This window comes from Tachysurus fulvidraco, chromosome 1 (assembly GCF_022655615.1).
Source record: "Tachysurus fulvidraco isolate hzauxx_2018 chromosome 1, HZAU_PFXX_2.0, whole genome shotgun sequence".
Lineage (NCBI taxonomy): Eukaryota > Metazoa > Chordata > Actinopteri > Siluriformes > Bagridae > Tachysurus > Tachysurus fulvidraco.
In genome coordinates this window covers 35198640-35216888 of record NC_062518.1, presented here as the reverse complement: position 1 = coordinate 35216888, position 18249 = coordinate 35198640, and the positions used below count along the sequence as shown (strand labels likewise).

General features: G+C 39.3%; 1 protein-coding gene and 1 long non-coding RNA gene across 3 annotated transcripts in view; one reads left to right on the top strand and one right to left on the bottom strand.

Moving 5' to 3' along the window:
• slc8a4b (solute carrier family 8 member 4b) overlaps positions 1-18249 on the top strand; it is a 71774-nt gene that overhangs the window by 12882 nt on the left and 40643 nt on the right. The window lies entirely within an intron of this gene.
• LOC113640340 lies at positions 216-12531 on the bottom strand. The gene is made up of 6 exons (XR_003440031.2): positions 11800-12531; positions 7429-7442; positions 5579-5703; positions 4208-4424; positions 2638-3688; positions 216-450 (listed from the first exon to the last, which is right to left on the bottom strand). It is a non-coding gene; the product is annotated as an uncharacterized LOC113640340 (long non-coding RNA).

Here is an 18249-nt window from a genome sequence, read left to right as displayed (position 1 = left end):
GCAGAACAGAACTAAAGTGCTTACAGAGTATAGTATATTGTTACCATTAAACTTGTGGTTAAAACTCAAGTCATTAACATTTCAATGTTTATAAAGTTTAAACTTGGAAACCATTTGCAGGCCACCTTTACAAAGTCTCTTGCCACTCACGATCAGAAAGGTCAGAGATTAGGGTGAAGACTCTTGGGTTCACTTGGAGTCGCTTTTTGTTCTTCTTTTCCACAACTTTTGTGCCCTTTTCGGGATTGATGTTGAAAAAACACCTTGATGTCTTTACATACCTGTGCGGGAATTCAAGCACTGACGGCAGTTCAGAAGGGTATTGAATGTTGAAACAGCAGTAACTGCCAAACATTAGGCAAACAGCAGCGATGAGAGTAGTGATGTCATCGTTCACAATCTTGCGGTCCAGACTGAGCATGAATCAAACAGCAGCATAGCAGGAGCGTCCTGTGGATACAATTTCAATTCAATGAAGACATGTACATGTAGCAAGGTAATTGTGTATTTACATATGTATGTATGGCGCAACCGGGGCCCCACCCTGGAGCCAGGTCCGGGGTTGGTGCTTGCATGCGCGTGCCTGGACGCCGGGTCTTACCCCACAGGGCCCGGCCGGGTTCAGCCCAAAGGAGCGATGTGGGGCCGATCTCCCATGGGCCCACCACCTGCGGGAGGAACCGCAAGGTTCCGGTGCATTGTGGATTGGGTTGCAGTCGAAGGCGGGGGCCTCGGCAACCCAATCCCCGGACACGTAATCTGGCTCTAGGGACATGGAATGTCACCTCGCTGGGGGGGAAGGAGCCTGACCTGGTGCGAGAGGCTGAGAGATACCGACTAGAGATAGTTGGGCTCGCCTCCACGCACAGCTTGGGCTCTGGAACCCAACTCCTCGAGAGAGGCTGGACTCTCTACTACTCTGGAGGTGCCCACGGTGAGAGGAGGCGGGCTGGTGTGGGCTTGCTCATAGCCCCCCAGCTCAGCCACCATGTGTTGGAGTTTACCCCGGTGAATGAGAGGGTCGTTTCCCTGCGCCATCGGGTCGGGGATAGGTCTCTCACAGTTATTTGTGCTTATGGGCCAAATGGCAGTGTAGAGTACCCGACCTTCTTGGCATCTCTGGGAGGGGTGCTGCAAAGTGCTTTGACCGGGGACTCCGTCGTTCTACTGGGGGACTTCAATGCTCAAGTGGGCAGTGACAGTGACACTTGGAGGGGCGTGATTGGGAGGAACGATCTCCGGTGCCTGTCATGGCGGCAATCCCTGTACCCGATGGTGGACCCAGGATGTAAGGGATGCCGTCAAGCTTAAGAAGGAGTCCTATACCGGAGGGCTAAGCAAGCTTCAGCCCGGGTGGTTGCGGAGGCGAAAACTCAGCTCTGGGAGGAGTTTGGTAAGGCCATGGAGAAGGACTATCGGTTGGCCCCGAAGAAATTCTGGCAAACCGTCTGGCACCTCAGGAGGGGAAGCAGTGCCCTGCACACACTGTTTACAGTGGGAGTGCGAATCTGCTGACTTCGACTGGGGACATTCACCCCACCGACATGTCTTCCACTGAGGAAGCAGAGGCTGAGGGCTCGGTTGTGGACTCGTCGATCCCCCAAGCTGAGGTCACTGAGGTAGTTGAGAAGCTCCTCAGTGGCAAGGCACCGGGGGTGGATGAGATCCGCCCCGAGTACCTCAAGTCTCTGGATGTTGTGGGGCTGTCTTGGTTGACACGCCTCTGCAACATAGCGTGGCGGCTGGGGACAGTGCCTCTGGACTGGCAGACTAGGGTGGTGGTCCCTCTGTTTAAGAAGGGGGACCAGAGGGTGTGTTCCAACTACAGGGGGATCACACTCCTCAGCCTCCCCAGAAAAGTCTATGCCAGGGTACTGGAGAGGAGAATTTGGCCGATAGTCAAACCTCAGATTCAGGAGGAACAATGCGGGTTTTGTCCCGGTCGTGGAACACTGGACCATCTCTATACCCTCCGAAGGGTTGCTGGAGGGTTCATGGGAGTTTGCCCAACCTGTCCACATGTGCTTTGTGGATTTGGAGAAAGCATTCAACTGTGTCCCTCTTGGTGACCTGTGGGGGGTGCTCTGGGAGTATGGGGTCCTGGGCTCTCTGCTAAGGGCTGTCTGATCCCTATATGACCGGAGCAGGAGTTTGGTTTGCATAGCCGGCAGTAAGTCAGACTTGTTCCCAGTGCATGTTGGACAGGGCTGCCCTTTGTCACCGGTCCTGTTCATTATTTATACAGATAGGATTTCTAGGCGCAGTCGGGGGCCGGAGGGAGTCCGTTTTGGGGACCACAGGATTTCGGGCATCCCTGCTTAGTCTGCTGCCCCCGTGACCCGGCCCCGGATAAGCGGTAGAAGATGGATTGATGGATGGATGGTAGAAAGGGGCTAAATATGCAGAACATGTTAAAAAGCAAATAACGAGCAAGAACAGTGTTAATTTTGATAAGTTTTAAATTTCAGATTAAACAATACACTTGTGAACAATAATCACAAAACACAGAAATACTCATGGTCTTTGTAATATCGTACAGTATTTAGCATCTAGGGAATCTAAACTTTTGAACTGGACTATTTTGTAAACTTAGTTTTTAGTCTGTGTTGTGGAAAATATGTAAAAACTTATACTTACCGCACACAATAATGCAAGGCGTCACAGGCAGGTTTTCCAACTCTACATCCTTTGCGAGACTTGTCTGTTCTACATAATGAAGAAGAAGCTCCTCTTTCTTATTAAAATAGGAGATAAGTAGAAGAATCATGTCTTTCACATCCTCAGAGCAACCATTTGTCTGTCCTCTCAAAACTTGTAATTTTGTGATAGCCTGTAAGACTTGTTCTTGGTTGCACAAACAGTACTCATGAAGTTCAACAGCCTATTTCCTTTTCCGTCTGTGCTGTTCAGGAAGGTCTCTTTAAGTGGTATCCCTGTGAGGTCTTTAAAGTGCACTTCCATTCCACTTTCCTGAAACAAAAATGGCCAGTCATCAGTGAGAATTTTCATTTCTGTTCCTTTGTTGATATCTTTTCGTTGACTGTAGTATGTAGACTTCATGAGAACCTTCACTTCCTCTTCATTCCAGTCATTTGTTTGTGACAGACTCCTCATCTTCTCTTTTTCAACTGCTGACTCTCAACAGTTTCACTGAGGGGCATAAATCGAAGTTCCCAATTGATGCAGCCGTATAGTATGTATCCTGAACTGCAGCTCTTTTTTCAGGTGTGACTTCCTCAGTGTCACATTGCTTTGCATCATGAATGCGCTTTTTTATTTTTGGTGTGCTGGTCCTTCCTGCATCTTCGACTCTGGCTTGAAATAGTTTGACCAAGGAGTAGTATCCAGGACCAATCACACTCTCTTCAATCACATCTTGCAAAGACTTTGGATATTTAGCAACCATCCTTTTGGCGACCTCCGTTAATTTCATCCTACTTGGACAAGTACAAACTTTCATAATTGCCGCAACAACAATCCTCACCATTTCCCTACACAACCGAGGAATTGGTCTTTTCTGTCTCTCAAGTGCCTGCATTAATTCCTCAGGAAACTTATTCCATGGGACTTCAAAGCTGTCCACCCAGTTCACACTAGGAGGGGAGGTGTTGGGAGATGAGCATGAAGAACTCTGGGACAGAAAAGATCCCGGAGCAGACTGTTTGCTGTGGGTTTTCGGAAATTTGTGCTGTAAAAAAAAAGTCACGTACATTCAAACAAAATGAAAATATCATCACGGTTTATTTCCCTATTGTTATTCCAAACCAGGCACTAATTAAGAATGACAAGATTGTCTTTACAGTTGAACAGTTATTTTAAGAAATACAATAATTAGTTTGCTTACTGTTACTGTATAATAAACAGAAAATAATGTGTAATAAATAGAACAAATAAGCTAATAAATAACAAAGGTAATTGTTACTTTTAAAAAAAAAAGTAATAAATATGTCTAACCATTCAGAGAGAGTTCACCCCAAAATGAGAATCCTGTCATTATTTACTACCATTTATAGTCAGTACTATCATTTACAGTCGATCTCTGCTTGGTTACTGACATTCTTCCAATCATCTACCTTTGTGTTTAGCAGAACAAAGAAATGTATACAGGTTTGGGACAAACTGAGGGTGAGTAAATAATGACAATTTTCATTTTGGGGTCAACTATCCCTTTAAGGTTTTTGTAACGGAATCAAATACATGGACTTACTGGTCTCCTTTAGAACAGAAATAAATTTCCTGGCTTGAATGGGCCTCAGTACAGCTGCCAGATCTGATTCCTTAAGAAATCTGAAATCTCGGGGTCTCCACTCCAAGTGATTTTACAGTGTCCTCAAGAGATTTTTTTGTTGTGATTGGGAGGTCAGGTAATACAGCATCAATGTCATTGCTGATGTTTGAAATGTTTAGCTCTGATTCACCCGTTGCTGAAAAACAATTAAAAAATAATTATTTGCATAAATAAACCAAAAGGTATGAGAACATACAGATATCATGTTCAGTGTGACATCACACTGTACTTTAAAGGAATTACCCTTTTTTCATTCATCATATATGATGTTAAAGGATAGAAATCTGCCAGGTCATTGATTTTCATACAATGCATTATTTCAGTTTGATGTTTCATGAATTCTGCTACAAACTAGAAAATGAACATCTTCATCTTTTATTAGAATAAGTGCAAGTTCTCCAAACTGTATTAAAATCCATATTATGTGTTACAAGGAAATGGCCTTGTCTGTAGAATGTACCCCTGTACATTACTTCTGCTGAGATTTTGGTATTGTTCTCTGTAAATCCAAACTGCCTCACTGCATCTTTAACAGAACCACCATACAGCTCTGGGTAAAATGCAGTGATGTTTTTTACCCTCAAAATTAGATCACACACCGACCTTTCTGACAGATAGGCCTGGTACATTTGATGCCTTTCAGAGAGAGTGAAGCACAGGTTTTTATAATTCTTTAAGTTCCTAGCACATCTTTTAACGTAACTGTGCTTACTCTCAAAGCGCATCGTCCACAACCTGATCAAAGGACCAAACTTTAAAATCAGTGCAGGGTAGTGTCGCAAGTAGTGATGCTTAGGCTTTAGTCTATGTCCTGGAAAGAGAGAGAATCTACAAGCAAGATATTCTTGGATAAGAACATCAAGGTATGCAACCTCTGACAATGAATTTTTCTGGGCACAAATCATCTCCACAATGTCTTTTAGCTGAAGGGTCAACTGCCAAACATCATCCATGGGCTCTTTCAGCTTGTCACACATGATCACAGGAAGAAGTCTTAAAATGTTTTAAAATTCCAGTCCTGAATAGCCTGACCAGAAAGCTTTACACCATTGGAGCTCACTGCACATGGCTTACTCAATGCATCAGATGCACTGTATTTAAATTGCTTAGTGCGTCTATTTAGAATTGAATAGGTGAACCACTTTTTATGCTTGATGAAGTACTTCAGGAAAAGGGCTAAATCATAGGAAAGAAGACCCTCAAAAATGTCATGGCCTAAACAAGGTGGCAGGCCAGGCATGCAAACATTGAAGTAATTCAATGAATTAAAAATCGACTCAGATGTTATACCTTCAATGTTTTGTTGTCCCTTAGACTGTAAATGGTCTACTGCAGAAATGTAGTTTTCAGGAGTGCGCTGAGGCCCACATGCATTTGGATCTGTTTGAAAATCCCTTCGTGATATCCGGCAATACCTGCAAAAATATTCAGAAACACTCAAATTTTCTGTGAATCCACCAATACTATGAGACCCCAAATTGTCCCCTGCAATGCACAAAACAGTCACTTTAACGTTTTCCTCTCCCATATGGAATAAAAACACTGTCAATAATAATCGTACGTAATTCAAAGCATTGTGTGTAAATTTTAATTTAGTTGTGCGTAATTTAAAACTATTGTACGTACTTATGTTTTTTGTGGAGTTGGATCCCAAAATCTACGGCTACGACAGTTTACAGATACGAGATCTTGTGTGTTTGTTCAAATACAACTCCAAAATGTACGAGTATGACAGTTTACAGACACAACGCTTGTTTTCACAACACCTCTTTTTTACACACGAAAACGGTCTGCGAAACAACTGTCAAAAATACGTCATCACGTTCACAGGCATTACTATCTGAGGGAAGATGAATCGATTCCACGAAGTGCGCATGCGCCCCGCCCTCTTCTAAACCACTCATAGAAACCACTGGTGCCGAAATGGTGGGTTAGTTATCACTAATAACAGAGAGAAATTTGTGCTAACACTTTAAAATAATGGTCTGTTGGTAACGAGTGACTATGCAGGAAGTAATAGGTAGTACTGCATTAACACTGAGCTTAATACTACTAACTAATATGGAAGCAAGATGAACTAAGCAGTATAAGTAGTAGCATAGGGAATCGAACCCTGACCCTGGAGCTGTGAGGCGAACGTGTTAACCGCCAAGCCACCGATATATTTTCAATGAATTAATCTTGAATGTCCTTTAATACCACCCATATCATAGTCTTTAACCAGCTGTGATTTCTTAATATAATGAGTTTTGTTTTTCCACAGAAATTGGAAAACGATCGAATTAGCTTTCTTAACATTAACTGTAGAAACATACAGGGAGTGGCATGGATAGATTATTTTGGAAATAACTCAAAGATTTCCTCATATCTATTAACTGGTTAGAAAAGTTAACGTCTTCTCTTCTAATAGCATTTTTAGATAAAACTATTCCTAAATATTTCACTTCATCTTTAACCTAAATTGAAGAGATGATAGAGTCCGTTGATGAGTGAATGGGAAGTAGCTCACATTTTTTAATATTAAGGGTAAATCCTGAAGCTTTAGGGAAAATCGAGACTGAATTTAGGGCAACATCAACCATGAATTTATTCTTTAAAAGGATTGCTGTGTCGTTCGCAAATTGACTAATTTTAAATTCCTTGTCAAATATTGAGATCCCATGCAAATGGGGGTTATGATTAATGAGTAATATAAGTGATTGAGTGGCTAGAATAAACAGTTTGGGAGAAATCAGGCATCCCTGCCTAATTCCGCGGAGCACTTCAAACCTAGGAGTTATACTAGGATTCAGGGATACAGAACTATATGTCAGTATAAAACATCTGTGTTAGCACAAATTTCTCTCTGTTATTAGTGATAACTAACCCGCCATTTCGGCACCAGTGGTTTCTATGAGTGGTTTAGAAGAGGGCGGGGCACATGCGCACTTCGTGGAATCGATTCGTCTCTCGGATTTTAATGCCTGTGAACGTGATAACGTATTTTTGACAGTTGTTTCGCAGACCGTTTTCGTGTGTAAAAAAGAGGTGTCGTGAAAACAAGCGTTGTGTCTGTAAACTGTCATAGTCGTACATTTTGGAGTTGTATTTGAACAAACACACAGAATCTCGTATTCAAATGCTTGTTGAATTTTTCCTACCTTTAAACAAACTCCTGAGGACAGAGACAAAACAGATAATTAAATTTCAGAAATTTCGATCACACACCCTAAAAAATGTAAAATCACTGTTAATAACAGCAAAACAATATTTTAGTTCTCAAAATCAAATAGACACATGTCAAGGTGGACATTTTTAAGGGTTTTAGGCAGACAATTTAAGCATAAATTTTTTTAGAAGTCCTTATATTACAACTTTACACAAACAAAGATGATTTTATCAAACATATGTTATAATTATTTATGTCCTCTGCCCTGCATTGTGGTTTTCAATTGCACACTAAAAATAAGATTAGGAGGGCAACTCTATGAAACAACCTTACAATGAAAAAAATTCTCACATTCATGAGAGAATGTATTTTCACATTCATGACATGTTAATTTCCCTTTTGTAAAATAGAAAGACAAAATTATAATTTTTTTATGGTAACTAATACAGTATATTGTTAATTTTACTGCAATGAACCATATTTTTATACATTTTTAACTTTTAAATTTAAGGTCTTACTCTGTAAAATTAATTACAGTTTTTTCACTGTAAATTCTGCGGTTATTGCACGTTTTGTGAAATACGGTTTTATCCTGTAGCATTTATACAGTATTTTACTGTTAAATTTACGTACATTTTTTACAGTGTAGTTGATGCAGACTCATTCATAAATTAGTTGCGGCAAAAATGCTGATTACCGATGTAATTTTCCATGAATCTGCTATATTAGCGATTAAAATATTATCTAGTTAACGTTAGCTTGTTTACAATAGCTTGTTGCATAGTGCACTGTAACTACGCGCCAAAGCCGTCGAGAAAAACTTTGACAATAACCATAATGACGCGTCTCCACAATAATAATGATAAAAGCAAATTTTTTCACTGTGGGGACATATCTTTATTTGACTGTATTATTTGTGTCCCCCTTCAAAAATTGCTCATGAGAAATTTTATATTTATTGTCCCCCCTACTGTTTAATGAATTTTACGCCCATGGATGTACCTGTAGTTTCTAATAGCACATGGCTAAGGCTCCTTCATATACCTGTTGTCAACAGTAAAATGAGGACACACACACTTTTTCTCTGTCTCACTCCTGCTGCGCTGCCACCTGCTTGTTTGTTAGTGCTGGGTCGTCAAGGCCGTTGCTCTCTTTTCCTGTCCAAACACACTCAGGATATGCAACTGATGAAGGTCACTTTGACTGTTCTCAGTAGCTGTTCTCTAGTCAGTGGGTGGGAGATTAATAAGGCTGAGTCATTCCTGTTGATACTTACACTGACCTCAGGCCCGTTTGACTAAAATTTAAAACTTGAAAAGCACTGTAAATAAAGTGTTGGTTTAATGATGATCAATTTCCTTTTCCCATAAAAACATTTTTTATTGCCTATCTGCCTTTTTTTTTTTTTTACTTGACCTTGGCTTTTCTCACATTTATCATTTGGGCTTGTTGTTTGGTCTTATCTTCTCTTTGTCTTTTTTCTGTTGTTCTTTCTCACATTTCTGTTCATTCATTCATTTGCTGGTAATGGTTTGTGCAGGTAGACTTTCTATTATCACTTCCTGTCAAACTCTAACACACACACACACACACACACACACACACACACACACACACACACACACACACACACACACACACACACACACACACACACACACACACACACACTGCATAAAGTACAGGGTCCATGACCGATGAACTCATGCCCATAACACTAGTGTGATTGCAAACACACAATTGATAAAAAGTATGTTTTTCTAAAGATACAATGATGCATTGTATTCTCATGTACTGTGTTCTCATGTATAATTAAATGTAAAATGAGAGGCCCAGAGTGTGTTTTAGGAGTAGAATGTGGCAAAAATGACACCTTGCAAAAGCTTTCCATTCTTTTTAGATTAATGTCATTTGCTGACATTACTTAATATGCCCAGCCTTTGCTAAAAGGACAGTGGGAAATACCTGGATACTCCCTTGTGTGCATAATCATCGATACTAAGACCTTTAAAAAATGTCATTGTGATGTATCAAGTATTTTTCTTCTTCTCACCTGTGCAAATTGCATATTTCCATGAAGCAAGATGTGACTGACAGTCACTTTTTTATAGCTGGGTATAGCCTCCTATCATTTTCTTATACTTTGATTATTCCCTGTTGAGTCGGTTAGTCTCCTCCAAATAGTCTCCTTCCGGTTGGTTAGAGTAGGTTGGGACTGAAAGGGCTTGCAAGGCAAAGATGTGTGCTTAGTACCCTGGCATCTTAAGAACACTTTGTTTGACTTTGACATCCTCAGCACTGACAGTGCAGTTATGTCTATGTCTGTATAACATGCTTGGCTAGCAGCCTTAAACACTGGCTCAGAGTCAGATCCAACTCTGTTCTATCTAACCTGATTAATCTGTAGGTTCTACAGGCGGGTGTGGCCATGTGGCTGCATTTGTCTGTTGTGTTGCAGTGGTTTCAAAAGAACAGACAGATCTCTGTGTTGCATTTACATATTCAGATCAACATACCTTTATACAAGTCAGCAAATGAGGGTTAAGTAGTTAAGGCCCTTTCTCAATCACCCAGCAGTAGCAGTTTGGTGGTCATAGGATTTGAACTCATAACCTCCAGTGCCTTGGCCACTGAGCTACCATTAGAACTAGGCTTCATTGAGGACTCCTACCACCAAGACTGAGTGAGGTGTGACTCAACCCTCTTATAGAAATACATTTTGCTGATAAGAGGGGATGCTCCAATGCAAACAGCAAAACAGCTTGAATTTCCAGTGCATACAAGGATGCTCTAGGATGGTGAGGGGACTTTTCCAATGTGCTGGAACCCCATAAGAAATTATGTATCTCTGTATTTTGTAACTGATGACTGATAATTGGAAATAAGCCAGGCCCAATACTAGGGTGATGTTGTGGTTGAATCTGGGATTTCTGCCCAGGCTTATGTCACCCAAACTTTTGAACCTGCTGATTGCATCCTGGCATCTTTCAGTAATGTTTAGCCAGCAGAATGTTCTTAGCTTATAATATTATTTAGACTGAAGCCATCTAATTCTCAGACCAACTGTTTATCTGCCATAAAGAGCAGAAGCTTAGCCACACACACCACTGTGTGGTGATTTAATCTCTTTGGAATATTGATTCATGGTACCAAGTCTCTTGCAACAGTTACATACATGATTAACTATATGTGAAAATATATCAATAATGTATTATTATTTTTTTTTCAGTTGTCGGAAAAAGAATCCCAAATGCTTCGACAAAGTCTGATTGTTCTTTTAAGAGAAACAAAGGAAGATATGATTATGAAACAGCTTTAACCAACTGTTATTATGAGTTTTTTAATTTGGGAAATTATAAAGGATAGGAATAGCTTGGTAGGAATTAAGATTTTTTTTAAAAGGTACCTGGGTTTGTACTGGGCTTTCCATTTGAATCTGAATCTGAGCCATACCAAAAAGGTGCGTTTTTTGTCTACATTCAGCATAAGTTTCTTTATTACTAATGTTTTTATATAGTCACGTTAATATGGATGGACTCTGTCCCCATCAGCCTCAATGATGGATACAATCCATTGTTAAGCCTCATTGGTTTTGCCTTGTGGAGTCAGCAGGAAGATGGACGTAGTCAATAACTTTTGCATGGCATCATGCCTCATAACACATCTGTCATGGATGGCAAATTTTGATTGATGCCATAAATATACAGGCTGTAAAACTTCATCTGCAGCTTGACTTTACTGTTTTTCTTGTTATGTGTTACTTGTCTCCTGGGAATCTATAATCTGCAACTACCTTGCTTGTAACTATCTTGCCAACTACATGTGGTCTTTGAGGACAACAACCTCCCAATCAATACACAATTCCCAGACTGCATATCAATAATCACACCCTCCAGTGTCACCCACATGAGGATGGGTTTTCCTTTGAGTCTCGTTCCTCTTAAGGTTTCTTTCTCTTCCATCTAAAAGAGTTTTTCCTTGCCACAGTCACCTCAGTAACCTCAGGCTTGCTCATTGGGGAGAAATACAAACACATTTAAGTATAAATCTATACTTAAATGTGTATATACTTATGTTTTGTAAAGCTTAGACAATGTCCATTCTTAAAAGTGCTATACAAATAAATTTGAATATCTTTTATCTATTTTTATATACTTATAAATTGCAAATGTGACCCCCTTTTTTGTATTGTGTTTGTACACAAAATGCTAATAAAATGTGCAAAATTGTACTTCAGATGGCACAGCAAAAGTAAAGAAAGAACCTTCTTCCAGCACCCAAGCCAATGTCTTGAAAATCTTTAGAAAAAACAAAACAAAACAAAACAAGTATTTCGGTACACCAGCACTAACAATTTTCACACCTGAATGTGCACTGTGAGAGTGTTGCTCCCATCTCAAGACATCACACCCAGAATAGCGCTGGTGTTGTGTTCTGCCTGGATCTGTCAGAGCTCAGCACAGCAGGTGAGAGGAGAGTTCAGCTGACAGCGTACACAGGTTAGGAATCAAGATCAGTGCAAAATACAGGCGTGGATTTAGATGAGAGAGCAGGCTGATCAAGTGAGGAAAAGCTTTGACAAGAGGCCATCATCTCTCTTGTTCTTCTCTAGGATCTGATGGCATGATGGCAACAATTAACACTATATTTACATTAATTAAACTAAAAACTAAAGACACTAACCATTTCTCCCATTAGTATCTCTGCCTTTGTTTATTTCCCACTCTGTTGTTCTTAATGCAGGCTACATTTCCATTCATTATGCCCATGTGCTCCATTCCATTGCCTTTATTGGAGTAATTAAAATGAAACCCACCCACTTAGTGCACGCTTGATTAAAATGTTCTTACTGACGAGCAGCAATGCCTTAGTGCTGATTAGTATGGACATTTTCCTTGATAAACTTGTTGAGACTGTTTTTAAGTAGCATGTCTGCATAACTGTCTACCTACTGTTAAGTAATGTTGCTTAGAGGCAGCTCAAGTTCAATAAAAGTTCACTGAATTGCTCTACATATCTAATATATACATTCTGCTTATTTACTGTTGTTTATTGACTGTAATTTTACAATACATTTTTTTAGCCTGGTTAATTTTTATACCATGACTGCGTGAAAAAACATGAACTAAAAAGCCTTCCTTTTACTCTCTAACACTGTGAAAAGAATTTAGATTAGCTTTCTGTTTTGTATGTGGTTCAGTAGATGAGATTTTTTTTTATATACAATTCTCTCTCTCAGACTAACCTTATTATGTGCTCATCCCTGTGGGGCTTTTCCTGTCAACAGAAGGACTCATTTGATTGCCAGTTTTCTTCCCAGTTATTTCATTAAGGCTTTTATACTGACAAGACCTGACTGCTTGTGTTTACCTTCTGATTATTGCTTGCTTATTTCCAGCCATGCGTAATTCCATGTGTGATAACTGGAGGGCAGAATGGGAGAACAACATGAATTCATTGTTGTCCTTATATGTTTTTTCACCTTCTGAGACAAAGAATAAATAATATCAATCCTAGTTGGAAGTGACATAAAAAGCATTTTACAAAATGGAGCTACTTAGGTAGAGGGGCTTTCAATCATTTGTTTGAACTCAAGTCATTCTGATGGATCCTGAACTAAAATTGTGGTTCTGACTCTTGTGCCTGCTGCTAATAAATCTTTCAATCATGTCATAATCAGCGGTAGCCCATGTTCTTAAGTATGTGTGCCTCAAGTGAAGCTTTGTCCTTGCTCAAAGCAAGGCAGTATCAAAGAAAGCATCAAATTTCTTGTGCTTTGATTTGATTGTTTAACTACTGACAAGTTGTTTGTGATTTCAAGTATAGCATAATACTTCCAGAGACAAACTGAGTTTGAAGCAACATCATAAAAGAATTTGGAGATCTGGAGATGTGCTGGATTCTCTTGCATCATTGCAAGAATCTTATAAAAACATAAATAATAATATGCATGCAACTTAAAAAAAAGTCTAATTCAGTATTTTTGTATGAATAACATTAAAGTCTGGAGTGCAGAATTGTCTTCCTAAATATGGCATTAGTAAGAAATTATCTAGTTAGATCCAGAACATTAATACCTCTTTGTATTGCCTTATTCAAGAAACACTACTTTAGAGTTATTATATAGAACTATACAAGCCCTTTCTGTGTAGTAAGATTGTGTGTTTCTCTACAAACCAAAGACCCACAAGTGCCAGAGGCTAAACTATCACAATTAAGTGGATCAACACTTTCGTGTAGGAGTAGAAATAGAAACCCACTGTGTGGGTTAAGGTCACATGATACTGTGCTGATGCAAGCAAGACACAAGCTCAATGTACATAGCCCTCAAGGTTCATTCATTCATTCATTCATTCATTTTCTACCGCTTATCCGAACTACCTCGGGTCACGGGGGCCCTCAAGATTGTCTTAATAAAATAATTTATTAAAAAAAAAGCTGCCTAGAGTAGTAAAAAGAAGATAAATACTTAACTGGCTTGTTCATATGGATTCTTCTTGCCTGTTTTAACACATGGTATAAAGGTTGCTTCCTGGTTTGTGTGCTTCCAATGTGTTCAGGGCTCAACAACACGTTACTGCATTGATGCAAACTGGGCTGAGCCATGACTTAACAATGATGTCCATTGCAGCAATAACCACACCCATCTGGAGTTGCCTTGCTTTGTTGCGATGAGATATTTTTTATCTTACGGTTTTCAGTTTTCTATTACTATTTTTTTCTATCCAACAAACTATATTGAGCAGTTTATACTGTATGAAATGACCTTGTCACATTATGTATTGCAGTTAATTCCACACAGTAATTCTGAGCTGTATTCACTATACCTCAATACCTCTAGTTACTACAACCACTCATCCTTACCTTTTGCTCTTGATTTCTAAGTTATGTAGTCTAGTCTTTGCATCCAATTTAAACTCAACTCTCTCCCGTTGGTGTGGGAATCTTGTAACCCAGATTTGGAAGCTTTCAAAATTGGCAAGGCAGGGTGTTAGTGTGGCAGCCCTTTGCCATGAGGAGGTTTAGCAGGGAACCTTCACTCAGCAAGCTGCAGAAAAACTGCCATGTACTATATTTGGCCATCTTAGCTGCACAGTGCATCCTGTAAGACATTCCTTGTGGAGGGATGGAGAGAGGGGGGGATGCAGGGAACATATGTCACCGCTGATTGTGATTTACCAGCATGTCTGGGCAGCTGAAAGATGGTGCATTTTGAAAAGGTTGAAAGGATTTCCAGAGAGTTAACAACTTATTTGACTTAGAAGCCTCCTGACAGAGGGAATAAGACAGAGACTGCATGTGTCTGCCAGCAGCTGTGTTCTTCAATGTGTGTGTTTTTGTGTGTGTGTGTGTCTGTGCGTGTGTGTGTGTACTGTATGTGTGGACTCATGCCGGATAAGTATGAAGTTAATAAAGTGAATTCTGAAAGGGTCTCACCAAAGATAATTAGGACAACCACACACACACACACACACACACACACACACACACACACACACACACACACACACACACACACACACACACACACACACACACACACACACGTGTGCACACAAATATGACTTTGCAAATGGAAATTTCCTACAGCACACACAATCAACTTGCTCACCACAGATAATCTTGACACACACATGGTGTCTCCACAGAGACTCACTCTGTCCTTGGGAAACAAAGGGATGTGATCCTGACTCAAATTAATTGAACCAATTAAGGATTTAAATTCTGGTGTGATGAGTAATTTTTATGCACACACAGAGCGACGCGGGTGAAATGGAAAACAGAGTGGACAAAGGACAAATGTCAAGCACTGTGTGGGAGCATGCATGTGTGTGTGAGAGAAAAAAGACACTCGTATTCAGACACCACTCTGACACACACACATCCTGCTCTGGAGTATCTTGGCCTCAACATCCTCTGTTTCATCATTATTGTCCCTGTTCTTTATGTGCATACTTTAGAAATAAAGCTGTCCATAAAATGATTTGTAAAAAAAAATGAACAGGCTCTGTACTGTACATAATATCCAGAGTTTACTTCTCTTTAAGGAAAATGATCCATGCTTTGTTCAGGTCATTATAGGAGGTCTGCCCAATTTGCATACTGCATGTACACCACTTTCTAACATAAGTGTAACTCCACCAATTCATTAACATCTTTTCACTGTGACAATAATGGTTTGTCATGTTGTCTTGATTATGCTCCTGCTTTCTGCAAACCTGTATTGAATTGATGCAATATTCAAATTTATAACAAGTCATGCGCTCTAGTTTTAGCCGTTTAGTGCATCACAACACACTTAATTATATGGGCAAATTATTGTGTCTGTATTTCATCCAGATGCAATTATGTACATTTACCATAAATGTTAATTGTATATATTACACATACTACTGTACATGTTCTAGTGCAGCACCTTGTGCAATTTTTTTCCCTGACCAGATAGATTACATGGTTCAGTAGACTACATTATACACTGTGAATGGGAATGCAATTATACCCATTTTTAGTGAGTCAGATCCATGTACACCATGCAAGATCGACCCACATTTAGCAGCAGACTACTAGCACTTTGCTGAACTCATTATTTTTAGTTACAGAATGCTACAGAATCTAATACTCACCCTGCATAGGCATTAATGTGCTACCCGTGTGTATGTGTATGGTATAGTAGTTGAATCATCAGGACGAAGATCAATGTTTGGAGATTTTTTTTAAGTGTAAAGGGGACATGCAGACTGAGAGTTCACTGAGTAGAGTGCTTTCCAGCCTGTGTAGTGAATATAATCACACACTCATACATAATACATAAAGAACATAGACATGTACATGTTCTGCTTTAGATATTCTGTTTGTAGTAGTTCCCAAAAGTCTTAAAATGGTTTTCCTATCTCAGGCGTCATCAGGCATCAAGGCAGGATACACCCTGGATGGAGTGCCAACCCATCATTCACTCACACAATCACACACTATAGACAATTTTCCAGAGATGCCAATCAACCTACCATGCATGTCTTTGGACTGGGGTAGGAAACCCCCGAGGCACAGGGAGAACATACAAACTCCACACACACACAAGGCGGAGGCGGGAATCGAACCCCCAACCCTGGAGGTGTGAGGCAAACGTGTTAACCACTAAGCCACCGTTCCCCCTATTTACTTACTTATTTATTTTTATATTTTATTTTATATTTATTTACTTTTTTTCGCTTTCATAATTTCACCTGGGACCATTTTCAGTCTCAAGACAATTCATTGATTTGTGAATTGTCCCTCCCAGTTTGTCTCTAGTTATTGCTACTGGGGCCTGTCCATTATACATAAGTATATATGAAGTCTTCTATATAGTTAATACGTGTCCTCGTGTTCCCATTGTTGTATGTGTAAATCCATATAAGTACTAGAATAAAACCAAAAAAAAGATGAAAGCTACATCATTTTTTTTCATACCCTCTTGCCATAGGATTTATCTTCAAATTCGAATTTATTTGTATTGTGACGGTAGTTGACCTTAAAAGGTTGGGTTCGGGTACCAGGGGTAAAAACCACCACAATTATTAACTTAATTTAATAGTTAGAGACACATAGAAATGGTGTCATCAATTCCACTACATGTTTCATGTAAAACCAGGAACTACAAGAAAGTTAAATTCAGAGTTTTTCTATTCCAGTTTAATTCCAAAACAGGATAATTCAGTACATCATATTCAACTCAAAAGAAAGAAGAAAAAAAAGAGTGGAAAAATAAAGAAATCAATTATTAAATTCAAGCCCAGTCACATTTACCTTGTAATTACCTCAACAAGGAATGAGTGACAAAAATCAACAAATAATTAAATAATAATTGCAAGAAATCTTCTGCAGAAACAAAAATGACGGAAAAGGCAATGCACAAGAGCAAAATCAGCCATAAAAAAACAAAAAACAAAAGAGAGAGAAAAAAAAAAATCTGCATCAAAAGTTCAACAAGAGAAAAAACAAATTTATTTACTGTGTCACTGAGCCTGAAACATAGCCTGAAACATAGCCTGAAACATAACTCATAATTATATTTGATAATAATAAATAATAATATAAATAATAATATTTATAACCTAATCTGGCAACTCAAGTGCCAAAATAAACACCAAAAGAAAAAACCTCCCTAGACAAAAAACCCTCCTCAAAACATACTAATGGCACAAATAATGATGCCCTGAATTAGCATCGCGACCACAACATACCCCAAATTGGAAAAAAACAAAGCTCTCTCTCTCACTTTGATTAAAAATGGACATTGTCTCAAAGCAGCTTTATAGAACATAAAACAAAAGGTTAATATAAAGATTAATATAATACAAAATTCAAGATTAATATTAGATATATTTAAATGTATTTGGATTTATCCCCAATGAGCAAGTCTGATGTGACTCAGGTGACCGTGGCAAGGAAAAAACTCCCTTGTATGGTAAAGTAGGAAACCTTGAGAGGAACCAGACTCAAAGGGGAATCCATCCTCATTTGGGTGACACTGGAGGTGTGAAAATATACAGTCTGTTCTCAAAGACCACATGGAGTTGGCATATCTAAATTGTCTAAATTAACTGAGTGCGTTAAAGAGATAAAATATAGGATGACCTGTAATTTTATGTTGTTAAGAAACCTCTGATAAGACAGAAATACCAGTACACAGGAGCTCTCACACTTCAACTTCCTTTTAGAGTAATGTACTAATATTTTAATACTAGCTCAACAGTGAAAGACCTGGGTGTTATATCAGCAACTTGAAAATCATATCATATTACAAAAACAGCCTTCTTCCACCTTAGAAATA